Here is a 13,779-nt window from a genome sequence, read left to right as displayed (position 1 = left end):
CTACCGATTCACCGCGTTGCTCTGTTCGTGGGCTTTGATTCAACGCATAGAGAGTCGAGACCTCTTTATGGAGGTATCTACACGGTTGGAGGATGTTGCGAAGGATATTTTTTTCCAACATGGGTGACGGCGTAATCTACGAATAGAGCCTTCCGCGTCTTAGGCGTGTTTCCATGTTGGTGTTTATTCAGTTTTTTATGCTAGACTGATACTATGTGTGTGTGCTAGATTGATACTTGCGTGTGTGCGGTTGTGTGCATCGTGTTATGCAGAGGCCGGATGTAATGCTTTCCTTTAAAATTAATGAAAGCGTCCTTTATCGAAAAGAAAAATCATGCTCTATGGTTGAATCGTGTCTCATTTTGTACGATGGAGGTTCAAGTGGGTCTAGGACATCCTTTCCTTTTTGGATTTGAGGACTTGAAGGAACATTGTAGGTTTCAATATCCAAAATGAGGTTTCCCCATGTTGGATGTAGTTTTTTTTTTGGAGAGGAGGTGTACTAAAAAAGTTCTTTTTTTCCCAAATTCTATAGTTGTCGCATGAAGAAAAATAACTATAAAGAAGAATGTTATAGTCTAGCAAATGTGGGGCGCTTCCCCTTCCACATGGAAAGGATGATGGTTGTCGTTCCATTGGATATACCAACGGTTGTCAGTACCATCATCACGAGGGGAGAGTCGGTAACTACGTGGGTGGGTCATAGAGGATAGAAGATCCCATGTAAGTATTAGCATTGCTCGATTGTCGACATAGCAAATTGACTCTTTGTCGAAAAAAACAAATATTGGTAAGCAATGCATAAATAGGAGAGTTGGGTATATTTATAAGGATCACATGGGTGAAAACATGCACATTTCCTCCTTCTCTTCACAATCTAGTCACATTCAAGGCTTTATTTCGAGGACCAGACCCTCGTGAAAATACAATACAATGGGTGTACAAGTTAGTAGTTGTATTATATGTAACCTCCTACAATGGTTTTGAGTGAACCAAAGCATACTATCTAGCCTCAAATCCCTTAAATCAATGTCAGCACTAAAGGGTACAAAATCATCCTAGCACCGACCACCGTCAAATAGATGGACCAGGTCCCCAAAGGGGATGTCGTCACCTCCCAAACCCTAATTTGTCGTAGTGTAGGCTATACATAGTCTTGGATTCTTTGTTACATATACTTGTTGTGTGACACTTGTCGCATTGAATTCAACATCTTTCGACCATCCTAGCCGCTATGACAAACTCCCTCTACAACCATGACTCGCATGAAAAGAACCCAAACCTCGACGAGAGTATGCATGTCCAACATAAGCAATCTTCCTTTGGACTTCGTTTTGTAGGTGTTTTTCCCTTGGCATAGTGGATCGAATCTCCCTACAGATTTTTATTTATTCTCTTCGCTTCTTTTGAACAAAATCCACAACGAAAATTGTGGAACCACGATCTATACAATATTTTCTAAATTGTTAAGCGCAAGTTTCCTAAGAAAAAAAATGTATCGAGGGAGCTACTGCAATTTACCCCTCACATAGCATCCCATGTTCATGTAAGAATTTAAGATCATACTGTATGCTACTAACAGATATTATTCCGGAGGAGATGGGTACTAGAGTTGCTGAAACGGACAGCTGCGGACTAGGTTGCTCCAAAGATCGAATGGCCCCATCCATCTCTAGACAATTTTCGAAGGAGTACCTCCGAAGAATGGCAGGAAAACAATGGGCCCGAGCTACGTCGGCAACGCTCGAAAGGACAGCGACACATTCAGGTTTCTATAATTCTCTGGTGCAGAATTTTCTCCTTTATTCCAAATGGTGCCGTGTGATTGCTGCAGCGAGAGGCAGACGCCATCCAACCTATCACAATCTTCTTTGCGCCGGGAGAGGTCTATTGATATTATTTTTTTGTGATGGTTTCGATCTAGATGCGCTTGGCGTGGCACCGATCGCGCCCGGTTTAATTATGCTGCTAATTTGGGAGCAAGCAAGACGTCAAATACCACGTAGATCTTTTCTCCAGACACTGGTCGACGAGTAGGTTCTGCGAGCTGAGTTGGACATACCTAATCTGATTTTTTTTATTCGTGGATATGCCACGTTAAGCAAGATTTTTTTATATATACCCCTAAGAATGCTAGTAGGTTTTACTAGTATAGTGCAACGTGAATATATTGAACTTTTCTTCTGATCTTTTCATCAAAAACGAAGATGAGAAGATCGCTTTTGCAATGTAGTTTTGTATTGTACATTAATTGATTAATGTGTGAAAACTACTCCATCAGTTCCAGATTAATTGACCCAACTATATACGAATTATCGAAAATATAGAACCTTAGAATTTGTATGTTGTATTGCAATGACCCTGTGGGGGTATATATAGAGGTACAATGAGGGGAGAAGACTTGGACTACAAGAAGATCTAATCCTAGTCTAATCTCAGATTATACATGTACTCTAACATTCCCCCTCAGTCGTAGCGGGAGGTAAGCGAACGCTTGCGACTGGACAAGTCCTGCGCTCCCGTTGCTTCTCCTCCTTGTCATCACCGGCGTCCCCTTCTGGTTCCTTCTCTTCCCTCCCGCAGTCACAACTGGAGTATCGTGGGCGCAAGTGACGACGCGGACGTTGTTGACTGGAGTTCTTGAGTTGCCATAGACGTTTTGTTGATGTCAATGTCGAGGTAGCCGAGCATGATGTGGTCGAGGTATGGTCGATGTCGTAGTCGTCATATGTGGTGTAGCTATATTCGCCGAAGGCGCAAAAAATTGCGCGTTTTTGGTCGTAGGGTTTCAGGTTTTGCGCGACGGCGGCAGCGGTTCTGCGGCGGCGGCGGGTTTTTGTCATAGCGCGGCGGCGATAGCAGTTCTGCGGCGGCGGCGGGTTTTGTCGTAGTGCGGCGGCAACAGCGGTTCTGCGGCGGCGGCGGGTTTTATCGTAGTGCGGCGCGGCAGCGGTTCTGTGGCAGTGTCGGGGTTTTTGTGTCGTAGGCGGCGACGACAGTGTTGACGAGGATGTCGACGGAGACCAGACCATGTTGACGTAGACCTTGGCGATGTAGAACTCGACGTAGATCTTGGTGTATTCGTACAGTTTGACGTTGTTGTTCAGGTCGGTGTAGTCTAGCTTGTTGCAGTGCAGATCGTCACGTCGTCGACATGGTGGCGCACCTGGGGGCGGTGAGCTCGAGGCGGATCTTGTCCACCGGGCCGCCGAAGTGGTGTGCCGCCTGGATCGATGTGCTGCGAAGGAGTGCATGGCCGTGTGTGTGGGGGGGTGTCGCTCGGCCGGCGACTAGCACTTGAGATCGCATGGAGAGATTTGATCTTTCACAGAACTGCTTGAAGTGTGTAGCTGGAGGCGAGGTAGATTGTTGCGTGACCGGCGGCCGGTAGTGTCGGACGGGGCCGAGGCAGATCCTTGGACTGATTTTCACCGGAACTTTGTGGAGGCTTAGGGATTTTATTTGGCTAATTGAATCTAATCTATAGAATTGGGAAAACGAAAAATTATAAATTTTGATCTAAGATCTAGTCTAAAAAACCGATTCAATCTTTGATCAAGATCGGGTGCCGCGCTCCCGAGGAGAGATCTCCCCGGGAGCGGCGCTATGCGAAAGTGGTGGGAGGACCTAGGATCGGCGCCGTGAGGCTAACCGCTCTGATACCATATTGAAAAATATAGAACCCTAGAATTTGTATGTTGTATTGCAATGACCCTGTGGGGTATATATAGAGGTACAATGAGTCTAATCTCAGATTATACACGTACTCTAACACGAATAAGCATTTATGTACACATCAAAACACGTTTTGATACCTACCTATCTAGATAAAGTTGAGTGAATTAATTTAAAATTTAAAGAATATGAAAAATATCGATTTTCATGGTGTACAAAAATGAGAAATGAGGGCCCATCACAAATAACGTAGGCACATGATAATTTTTACTGTCTTTTTGTAAGACCACGAATGAGCAGATTTTTTGAGAAATAATAATATATATAGCGGCGTACTATTTCTATTTTATGTTAGCTGTCACTGATATATTAAATACGGAAAGAAGGGAGTAGATGTGCTATCAATTTCGAAATCTTAAAATACCGAAGTAGGATCCATCGAGACATATTTGTGCAGTGTGGTTGTACCTTTCCGAGAGTGCGTTCACTCAAACTTAGCTCAGCACCCGGCCTATGTTCAGACATTTATTCGCATACGAGCAAGCTACAAGATAAAAAAAAAAGCTCATTCCATCTAAAAAAATCCGAACTTGAGGGAGGAGGATTTTTCTCTCTTATAAATTGGTCGCGACCCCCTCGAGTAAGCAAGGTGGGACTAAACCGAGTAGCATCCACCGGTCAGCCTAACAATTAAAGGGCTAGTATATGTGCCATTAACATCAGAATCTAGGTGCTTTAAGATCCTGCTCATAATTTAGAGCAAAAGCTTCCACTGCCGAACTGGTTAACATCCACAGCATGACCCACACTACATCATGGTGTTGCTTTCACCAGAAAATTAGCATCATCTTTTTATCTCTTTCCCCGTCCTACTACTGCCAGGTCACTGTAGCTTAAACCGGCCGATCGAATAACACGTCCGCCTCAGCATTCGTAGCAAAACAAGGTCGCCGCCGGGGAGGAAAAACCTCGGTCACCTGATCGTAGCAAAACCGACGTACGTGTTGCGCACGCACGCAGCTTGAGCAGTTGAGCTCGGCCGGCACGGACGCGAATCACCGGCGGACGCGTCGACGCATGGGCACGCGTACAGATGTCGGCACGCCGCCGGTCTCCCCGATGAGTCACCGGGCTGGCGGCGGCGGCGGGCGCCGGACCGTTCCTGTCACGCGTCGCTAGCGGAGTGGCTCGACGAGGCGCCCATGCCAAGCTCGCTAGCGTAGCTCGGTTGAGCTGGCCAGTGGCCAGCGATGTACTCCGAATTGTCTCGACCCTGGGGTATGGAAAGCCTTTCTGATTTCGTGCATACGTGTGCCCCTACGTGGAACGCGAGTCGCTTTCGGATTTCGTTCAGACTTCAGAGAGTTTGTGCGACTTTCAAGTTTTTGGCCCAACAAATTGTTCATTCTACATCCCGTAAAACTCGGCTGATTGTTTTTTTTTTAAGGGGCACCGAGAATCCAGGCTCAGTTTCGGAGGTAATTTTTGCCGGTGCCTTGTAAACCAGTCAACAATTGCGGGAGGGAAGTCTCATGTCGGAATAGTTCTTCCGCCACCCGAGGTTTGCTCAAATTCCAGCGGGCGACACGTGCGACACCGAAAACTAAGGGGAGGGGAAGAAATTAAACGAGAAGCTCACCGTTGTTGTGCCGGAGTAGCCGAGCGAGCCCACACATGGGAGAACGTCGAATGAAGAAAAAGATGATAATAGGTAGCACCCCAATGGTCCACGGAGGAGGAAGAGTAAGACACACGATGATCGGGACGTGCTTGGCGGGGCTCCGGGTGGCATGCTGCAAATTAAACGAAAGAAAGCTAGAAAGCTCAATTCCAAGCAAGTAACCTCCGGTCCAAAGTCGGTGAATTGTATGCATTTTGGGCAATAGATATGCCGAACTAAGAGGGAGGGGAGCATGGGCATGCGGCGCTGCCGGGCAGCGACTAGCCCTCGCTCCACCTGGTGGCGTGAAGCAGAGGGGCATGGGGCTGCGGCCGAACCTTGCGGGCACGCCTGGCCATTGGCAGCCCGACCCGAAAACTCGGACCTGGGCCTGACAATGTTGGCCCAACAACCCGGCCCGAGGTCAGGCCCGAAAAACTTGGGCCTGGGCCTGACAATGTTGGCCCGACAGCTGGGCCGGGCCTGGGTAGCCTGAAAATGGTGTTTAACAAAGTGTCCTGGCCCGTGGCCTGACGGGCTTTGTGGGTATTTGGCCGGGCTGGCCGCGCTTGTGCCTGATTTTTCAGCGCCGGGCTTTTCTCGGCCCGGACGGACACATGGCCATGTATACTTGCGGGCAGGGTGGCGATAGCGAGTGGTCTACGTGGTGGTGGATAGGGGAGGATGCGACAAGTGAGGGAGGCAGGGACTGCGAGTAGAGGTTAGAGGAGACCACGCTGGGAAAAGGATATGGAAAAAAGAGAAAGAAAAGAGAATATCCACTTTTTATGATTTTAATCTGAGGATATGTTCAGCGGGAGCCCGGGAGCCCACACGAGAACGTAACGCGTGCTCCTCTGAGCATATGAACCGTTGGCCCCAATATCGACCCCAATAGCCTTATTGGGGCTGACGTGTGTTTTTTGGGCTCACACCGGGAGCCCTATTACCCGTCGGCGTGTTCTCGAGCTTAATAAAACCATCGTCACACCATTGCCGGCCCCTACAGACGGGTGTGAATCGGCCGCACCGACGGCTCGTGGCATGCAGGATGTGAATCGAGCTCGAGATCCAGGCGGCGCACCGCGCTCCGGACGACCTCACCGACGCTTTGGGCCTGGTGGCGCTACTCAATCGCTCCCACAACACCGTCCCCACATCCGGCGACTGGTTCACGGAGTGGTGGTCGGTGGCATATAGCGGCAACATGTCGAAGACGCGCCAACTCCGATGCCAAACGAGGAGGCCTACGACAGCCTCAACGAGGCGTTCGCCTCCTCCGGCGACAACGGCGGCGATGTCGCGGAGAGGAGGAACCACCCCAGGTTCTATTATTTTACCTTCTTTATGTTTTATTTCAAATTCCACAAAACTGTTTTTACAAATTTGAATGAACTTCAGTGTTCTTGTTAAATATATGAATTGAAAAATTAAAGTTTTTTAGGCGGTGTGGAACGGTCTTCCCCATTTGTAGGCGGTGCTGCTGACGCCCCAACCGTATTTCGCCGGTGCACCTGTTGGTGTCTATTTGCAAGTGCCGGTGGAGATAATCTTGTACCGATGTGAAGGGATATTGAGTTATTTTTGCAGGCGGAAATGACTGCTAGGATGCGTGAGAGTTCTTGCCGCGCGCACAGGGCGTTATCCTGTGCTGTGCAGAAGTGCACGTCGATCGGTGGGGAAATCTTAACCTAGTTGAAGCTTTTGTCAGCCGACGAATTAATGCCATGTTAATAGCGCCGTGTGATCGGCAATTAAGGGTTGTATTAATGAGGTTTACTACACAAAGCTTATTGCCGGCTAGACTTCTGAATGCATCATGGTACAGTAACATAGGACCCGCAGTGTGGAATGTCGGTCTCTCGGACCTGCTACACATGAATATCTTCGCATAAACGTCACAGCAGAGAAGAGACGCGGACGGCGATGCTCTGCGTGCAGTTAGGCCAGAGGTCACTTTCTGGGAGCCGTACGCATGATCAAGACGCCGTAATTTTGTTTGGGTTCTCAGCGGTGAGCCATGCATGCGAAGGCAACGTATCTGTTCCATATGGTTTTGGACTTTCAGAGTTTCAGGGTACTGCTACAACTGTACAAGCAGGGAGCAGATGAAACACACTTTGTCCTGTCTTATAAATAAATCAAAGTTGCCGACATCTTTTAGGCTACATCGACGATTTTCCAGCGCTGCTCATACAAGAGTTTTTTAAAGATTTTTTTTGACACGAGCTTTGCTACGCCAAAGGTCTAGAGGCAGCATCATGCTTTGCTCACGGCGCGCTGTTGAGGGGTGCAACAAAGGAAAACGGTGCTGAGCTTTCCAAAGACTTGTGTTTTATTTCTTTTTGTAAGGGCTGGTTTCAGATATTATATGGCTTTATACATTCTCTGCAAAAGAAAAATCTAACACGGTAATATAAGATAGTTGTGGTAGCTCGCTTAAAAATTAGATCCCCTTGATAATCAGACAACAAAAGTCACACAAAAATGCCAAGAAATGAAAAGACAACAAGACCGCAAGGCCAAGCATGCACTCCAGGCACCTAAGCTCCACGCCAACGCCTCCCGGAGGCCAAGGGCGCACGGCGTTGTCGTCGACTTGTCCAAAAGGATATGAGTTTTCACACGAGAAATAGCACCTCGGCGACGTTCTCAGGAGGAAGGAAATGTGAACCTATGGACCTCGCAATCTGCAAATCCTTTAGTTTGAAGCACGGGGATTTCCCTTCGTTCCCAGGGGGACTCGACCGTCTAGTGGCCACTCGTAGTTCACTGGAGCATTTCTTTTGCGACATGCTATTTAGTCGCCCTTCCACGATATGTTGCCAGGTTTTGTTTCAGGGGTGGCCTTCAAGAGAACATTAGATACGGGGAGTTGCTGTCCGCCGACCTGATCTGCAGGGCAGAAACACCGCACATCCAGGCGGGCAATGTTGGGCTGGCCTTGTTTCTCTTTTGTTTTTTTCCTTTTTCATTTTTCTATCCATTTCTCTGTTATTTCTCAAATCCGAATAATTACGAATTTGAACAATTTTTGAACCTAAACAATCTTTGAATTAGAATATTTCCAAATTTGAACAATTTTAGAATTTGAACACTTTTCGGATATGAATATTTTTAAAATTTGAACAATTTTCAAATTTAAATTTTTTTCCATATTTGACCATTTTTCGGATTTGAACATTTTATAGTAATTGAACATTTTTTTAAGATTATTTTTTCAAATTTTGTTTTTCTAAATTTAAAAAAATTTATATCTACATATTTTTCAAATATATGAATTTTAAAAAGTTGTCCAAATTTTAATTTTTTAAATCTTAAAAAGAAGAAAAAATAAACAGAAAAGAAAAGGAAACAGAAAATAGAAATAGAAAAAAAATTATAAAAGAAAACGTCCTGCACCTAACTGGGCTGGCCCGTACCGCACAGGGGTGTGCGGTGCGCAGTACGCGCCGACCTGGTCGGTATATAGGATCCGCCTGAGATATAGAACCTCTGTTCTTTGGGGGCTGTGAGGCCCAGTGGCAAATGCAACTGAGAAACCTGGAGTAAGCCTTGAAACGTTGAAGCCTTTTCACCATCCAGTTCGTTTTTCTTTTCCAATCGGGCCCATTAACTTGTTCTTTTCTGTTTTTCGATCACGCCACCACCTCCTTACGAGCTGAACACGTTTGGGAAATTGACGAGTGTTTCTAAGTTTCCGATTTGATAGAGCCAATTAAAGGTACATGGTGTCCAGAACCGACCCGGGATAATTTTTTGGGGAAATTATGCGGACAAAATGCTGGGAATCCCAGATCTTGTTGCATGACATCTTACAAGACCCAGATCTTTACCGTTCGATCGGCATACCACGGGGAATACCAGTATGGTGGAGGTGAACACAATGTTTTCTAATTCAAATGACCAGAGGGGAACTGCATGCGAAAGAAGCTTTCAGGAAATTTGCAAATTTCATTAAAGACTACAATCTTTCGATGGTCTGCACTCCATGATCTGGTACCTCGTGTGGGAATTCTAGCAAACAGACACATCGCAGCTAGCAGCCAATGCCCAATCCGTAGTGTCGGATGTGAGGGAGTATGTTGTTTAAGTGCTCTAGAAGTCCAGAGGTTTGGTCTGAGCTATGGGCTACTTGATCAGTGATATTGTCCAAATAGATCAGTGTGTTCGATGTCTTTGGAGCATATCATTCTGAATATAGGGCCGTGGGCACCTATGAATGGCATCGGTCTATCAGATGTTACACTTACACATGCATGGTACATTTGGTGGGAAGAGGCCCATGTGTACATGGTGAAAATTTTCAAATAGAACAGCGGAGTGGCGACTGCCATGGCCTTCGGAGTTCGTGCTAGTGACTATTGGAGGTCTAGGAAGAAGCCAATGTGGTAGTGTTCCAGCGGAAGGTATGCTTAAAAACAATGTTGATGCTTCCTATTGACACTTACCAACAAAAAGAATGTCTAGGTGTAACAATAAGACATGCTTTTTGGAAGCTTTGTTGCCATAAGTTGCAATGAGGTTCACTTTGTCGTTGTCGTGCATCTTTGTATGCTTAAAAAGTGGAAAAAAGATCGAGATAAACTAGACCTAAAAACCATACATATGATGCCATTTGGCTTACAACACACAACCTCACAAACACAAGACAAGCACACCTCTTGCCCACCCACCGGCCAGCAATGGCGCGAGATGAGGACACAAGGTCTCACAACAGGTACAGATCATCTCGAAAGGACCCTAACCAGTGAACCAAGTATGTTACACGTCGGCAAATACAATCCACCCATAGTGCCTAGAAGAAGTCAGCGAGCGGGCAGCAGATCTAACCAGACCCGAAGGAATCATTATCCACAGGACATTGCGACTAGTGTACATTACGCCCGAAGGCCCATGCTCTGAGTAGCGGCTACCCCAGACTCCAATTGTGGTCTTGGTACTCCACGAGCAATCTCGATAGTGCCTCCAACGAGGGGAACACATCGAAGCACCACCAGTGCCTGATTTCGCCCCATCGTCCGAGAGGGGCGCAAAATGAAAATGATGTCGAAGACGCCTTCAAGAAGGTAACCACACCCGCAGATATCATTGTGGTCCGCATCCGCACAAGATTTCTCCCACACCTAATGTGGATATACTTCTTCCTATAATGGCCATTGGCGTAGGGGATGTCATTTGTAGGTCCATTGGGCATGGACCGGCCTTTTCCATCATGGGCTTTGGACCAACTGGGTTGGGCTGCAGGACAACATCACTAAAAAAAGAAGGGATGGAATAAGAAATGAACTGAACTCTCGTCTCCTTCGTATGTCCACTCCTTTCTTCTCTTTGAGTCCTCTGGATTCCCTCCTTCTCCGGGTCTAGGAGCTCTCTGCTATTGTATCCAACTCACTTCACGGCGCTCGTCGGTGGCCACGGGATAGAACAGTTGGTATCAGAGCCAACGATTCCTCCAAAAAAATCCCGTCAAAATTCAAAAAAAATCCCATAGCTTTTCCCCAATTCTATTTGGTTTAGTTGACGTTGTGGATGCAATGGATGAGGAGGAAGCAACGATGGAAGCGAGACCAACGAAAATCACGGCGAGCCTTAATGAGCCGCAGACGTTGCTCACTTCTTGTGCGCGGCGATTGGGCGTCATGGAGCAGAAACGGCAGGCGGCCACCACGCCTTTGTTTGCCACCACTGCCGCATCATTATCTGCACCAGATCAAGTACGCAAGCAGCTGGAGACAAAGCATTCATCTCCCTTGCTTATTTATCCCTTCAGCAGGTTGTTGCTGGTGGTGCTCTACACATTGACGCAGTTTTCAACCTCACCATGCCCACAAGGTGTTCAACATCTCGCTCGGCTGTCAACTTTGGCAACAATCTCGCCACGGTCATGTTCCTGACCCGTGTAAAGACACATCTCCCTACTACTGTTAGGTTGATCTCTTTCCGATGTGGGCCCAACGGCCCACCGGGCCCCTTGTGACTTGTGCCCTGATCGGGGGCGCCCAACCGCATCTGGTTGGTGGGGCACTGGGCCCTGTCGCATGCGCTATATAGATAGGTGGGGCCGGTGGCACTCGGTACGAGGTTCCCCGAGCTGCCAGACACCCCACCGATTAGGGTTTTGCGCAGTGCCGACGGGAAGCGCCACCACTGATGCCACTCTCACCCATGCCACCGCCATCTCCACCTTGTCGAAGTCTGAAGGTTCATCCTCAAAGGGAGAAGGTATGTCACTGTCTCTCTCGTTCTCTCTCTTACGTATAGTACCACCCTGATGTCTACGCACGCTTCTTTTCCTGTAGACAGTGTTGGGCCTCCAAGAGCAGAGGTTTGTATAACAGAAGCAAGTTTCCCTTAAGTGAATCACCCAAGGTTTATCGAACTCAGGGAGGTAGAAGTCAAAGATATTCCTCTCAAGCAATCCTGCAATTAAGATACAAGAAGTCTCTTGTGTCCCCAACACACCTAATACACTTGTCAGATGTATAGGCGCACTAGTTCGGCGAAGAGATAGTAAAACGCAGATGGTATAGATGGTAGTAAACGGTAATTGCGATCTGAAGTAAATATTGCAGGAAGTAAAGATGCAGTAAAACATGCCCCTGCAAGAAACCAAGGGCGAAACACCTCTCATGGTGACGTGGCGACTCACCCTCCTCCTAAACCCTAGTCCTTGCCGTCGGTGATCGCCGGAGAGTCTTTGGTGATCGGATCCATCTGATCCGATCATTAGGTTCCTCTCTCTCCCCGCATCAAGGTAATCGGCCCCTTTCCCGTCTTTTGCCATGTCTTCTCCTGCATGGATCTGGAACGTGTCCTACATGTCGGTCGACGACATGGATTCTGGTGTTCGCAACCTTTTGGATGGTGAGCTGCATATCTGGATGGCCAAGCGGTGGATCGCGTTGGTTGATGCGGAAGGCACCCCTATCATTGGTAAGTTCCTGAGGAAGGAAGAGGATGCCCTGGAAGTTGGATCTGTCGTGGAATTCTCTACATTTCATGCACTGGTGGATCACTGCATTCTATCCCCCCTGAGGATAATGGATCCGGTGATGATCTGAACATTGATAAGTCTAGTGCTCACGATCTCACAAATTTGGTGAAGTTGTGGAAAATCTCTTATTCCACAATTAAGGATCTTGATCGAGGGCGTATGAAAGCCTATGATGGTTCTCTCAGTTTGTCCAATGATAATTTTCTGAGGTTATTTAATGCAAAGAGTGCATCCATTGGATGTCAACGCATGTCGTCTAGGGATATGTTCCATGATGGGGCGAAAATTCATTTCACAAAGCATGTGGTCCGAATGGGCAAATTAATTAAATCTGGTCCGGTAGTGGATGTGATCATGTCTGAGGGGGCTCTTAATGATATTCCTCATGGAGTCAGCAACTCCGAGTCTTTGCATGATACAGTAATGCCTTTACTCACGAAGACAACTGAGAATGAAATTAAAGGACAAGAGGATTCCTCTTCGGCAAGCTCAGTTCATGCAGCTCTTTTTAAGGGTTTGGATTTCTCACATGGCATTAATTTTGCTAAGGATAATCTCTCTAAATTCAATAAAGAGGTTCACCCTAGAGCTCGATCTGGTAATTTTATCATGGTGGTTTCTTTTGGACGTGCCTCTTTTAAATTGGAAGATGATTCGGTTGGTATAGCTTTGGAGGCAGTTATTGGTGGGTTCTGTGGACAGCTAAAGGCTTCTATGATACGAGATCGAGTTTTCTCCTTCTGTGTGTCCTGTAAAGATGTGGGTTTTCATATTCTGAAATTGAGGAAATTCTCTTGTGAGCAATTTAAATGTTTCTTCCATCTTTGGGGTCGTGGTGGACCTAATTGGAAGTGGGAATTTCAGAGATGGCAGAAGGAATGTGATGAGGAGTGGACCATGGTTAGTCCTTCGAGGAAAATTTTGCAACATGGCCTAGCTGCTTTAAAGAAACCTACGTCTAAGCCAATTTTGGGGAAATCTAATGGGCTTGGTAAGAAACTGTCTTTTGCTCCTTCCATTGATTATGAAGCATGTTTGGGTTATCAGGATCCAAAGTTAGTAAGGGAAAAGGAAAAGGCTCCTGTTGAAGAATTTGTGACATCATCTGTGCCAAATATAACTTTTGTACCAGCGAATCCATACCCTTTCAAGCAGCAGCGGGTGGGGGTTGGGGAGGAAAGCTCATCTAGTGGTACGGTGGGTACTCAAGGTAATGTGCAGGCAGAGGTGGATGATTTTGAAAGTATGATTGATGATATGGCATATAAAGTATGGTCCTGTGGTAAATGTCTAAATATGGGTCATCTTACTAAAGATTGTACAAATGAGGTAAGATGTAGATCGTGTTACAGCTACGGTCATGTCAGGAAAAATTGCTTAGCTATTCGCTCAAAAGGGAAGGTTTGGGTCCCAAAGGAAAAGCAATCTAACACGACGCCACGGGTTA

The sequence above is a fragment of the Lolium perenne genome, chromosome 1, assembly GCF_019359855.2.
Source record: "Lolium perenne isolate Kyuss_39 chromosome 1, Kyuss_2.0, whole genome shotgun sequence".
In the NCBI taxonomy this organism is placed as follows: Eukaryota; Viridiplantae; Streptophyta; class Magnoliopsida; order Poales; family Poaceae; genus Lolium; species Lolium perenne.
This window is presented reverse-complemented; position numbering follows the sequence as displayed.